This window comes from Charadrius vociferus, unplaced genomic scaffold, assembly GCF_000708025.1.
Source record: "Charadrius vociferus isolate BGI_N301 unplaced genomic scaffold, ASM70802v2 scaffold491, whole genome shotgun sequence".
In the NCBI taxonomy this organism is placed as follows: Eukaryota; Metazoa; Chordata; class Aves; order Charadriiformes; family Charadriidae; genus Charadrius; species Charadrius vociferus.
Window position 1 is genome coordinate 478,928 of NW_009646960.1, and position 2,630 is coordinate 481,557.

A 2,630-nucleotide genomic window follows, 5' to 3' on the forward strand; every position below is an offset into this window, starting at 1 on the left:
AACTACAGCACTGGACCATGAAATTAATGCCATAGGGAGGGCCTCTCTTTCTCTGGGCCCTATATTTCTTTCAGAATTTGCTAGATCTGAGCACCTCTCTTAAGAGAGCACAAATCTTGTTATGGTATCCTGCCACTGAAGTTAACTGGCAACTACATAACTCAACACTGGAGGAAGTTGACATTAGGCAACCCAAAAACAGGAAAGGGAACTCAGGAGAAGGGTCACTAATTGGAGCGTGGGAGAAACACGAAAGCCAACCTCGAATGCAGGTATGCAGTGAGGGATGTTTTCTTGTGTCTGGTTCTTACTGCTCCCTCACCATATTCATGTTTCTTCTTACTACAAGATTTGGTATCTCAATCAATCAATTCAATTATTACATAAACAAACCATTTTGAAAGTATTGCACACTTCTGCTTTTCCTGCTATCCCAGCTGCCTTCCCACACAAGATGGAAATGATTTTGAGGGCTTTATGCTAGAGTAGATATAATTGTATACTTCCGGTCAAACCGCATGCAAAGTTAAAAGTCATCTTTTTGATTGATGTACATTCCCCTGCCAGGAGACGGATGCCTCATCTGGCTAGTGTCTGTTGGATTCGGGAGACAGATGCAATTGCAAAGACGTGAAATCTGCCAGTGACAGATTGAGGCGTGAACAACGTATTGGCCACGCAGGGCTCCCACAGGAATTCAAGCAATTGGAAAGATGTCTTCAGAACCACCACAGGATATTTTCCTAGTAGCCTCCCACACCTCCAACTTCACCGGTTTGCTGTTTGCAGTACCTGTCTCTCTGCTTGTTGCTGCTGCTCTGCTACTCAGGGAACATCCCTTCTCGAACACTAGGCCATCTGGGGTCCTTCTCCTTAGTCGGTCGGTGCCGTGATTAATCATTCTTGGCTTTCTAGATTTTCAAGGATAATGTGATCTAATTCTTCTTAGGCAGGAAACACAATACTAAAATCATGCTTTAAAGACAGTGCCGGAAAATGTCCATAATTCTGAACAAATAATAAAGAGTTTCTGAACTGTTGCCACCTTTCATTTTGTCATTTTCATTACAGTCATATTACCACAGAGATTTAATACAAAACTGTCCTGTGGCTGAATCAGTGCTTTACAGACCTATAAAAAAAGGCTGTATGAGGTACAAATCAAAAAAGACGATGAATTTCTATAGGATTAATGGTACTTTTCATAGTGATATTTGTAATTCTGCCTTTCTTTGATTTTCAGTCAGGAGGCAAGAACATTTTTAATAATTTATCTCAACTTTAGTGTTCAAGCATTTTGCTGAAGATACGGAAACGCATTCTGTCCTCTGCCATGTTTATGTCAGTCTTTTACTCATCTGATTTCACAACTGACACTTTGATTTATGCTGGTGTTATGGAAAGCTGACATTGACTTTGCCTCCCTGGCTAGAAGCATTTCTAGCAAGTGACCAGTTCCCTTTCAGATTTTCAGGGAGGATACAATTTCCTTCATTCTTCTCCATAGGTAACAGCTTCTGCCATTACCTGTGCTCTAGGTTTCAGAAATTTCAAACCCCAGCTCCTGTGCCTGTACCCAGGGATTTTAGAGGAAATGCCTGTCCATCAGTCCTTCCTGCCACAACACATTTGCTTGAGTTATTCTGAAGAGACAGTTGTTACAATGCCAAGAAAGGACAATAAAAAGGAAAGACTAAAGCTTATCATGTGAAAAACAAATTGAAGAAAGAAGACTTTAAGGGAGCTCACATATATTTTGTTTCAAATAACTACACTGCAAATATTTCGTGAATGGGAGTACATCTCTGCAATATTTTGTTGCTACTGTATTATCCACACACAACTACTTCAAAGCTGGTTAAAAAAGCTTTTTATTTCATTAAAAGAAACTGTGTATCACTGTTCTGTCTCCAGTGTCTGTGATCTTTCATAGATATGGGTATAAGTTAATAAATATAAAAAGTAATAATTATGGCAGTTTTGCAGGATGTTTCCTGCTCGATGGCAAGCCAGAACTGTTCACATGCGTTCTTATGCTAATGTAGTCTTCTATGTAGATCACATGCAGAAACATGCAAACCTACAGCTCATTTAAACTTAGAAATGTTAAAATTTTATAGTACATCCAAAATGATGTGTTGTATCACTGTGGGACTATATGAAAAAGCAGTATACGACATGATAAAATAGCAGGCTGTTATGAAATTATGATATGACATAATTTAAAAAAAATATATATAAAAATAATTTTATAGAATAAATAATACCCAACCATTTTGTTTTGAGCTTGTTTTTCTTTAAATAGAATCATTGTTTTAGATAAAAAAACTTCAGGGAAGCTTATTTGAAACTGATACTATACTGTGCAAGAACCTTATGATGATCATTGTTTGACCAACATTTTTCCAACTAGTTCTGTGGATATTTAGCACTTTATCAGCTGGCAGAATATCTCACTTTGTTGAATAGAGGCCTATGTTTTTAGAGAAGCAGATACTTATCAAAGCCAATACTGAAGTCTCAAGGAAGTTGTTGCTGTTAGCATTGATTTTGTCCTGGAAAACCATGCAAACACAAAGATGTACATATATATCAATACGTGCATATAAACAATATAATGGGAATATATT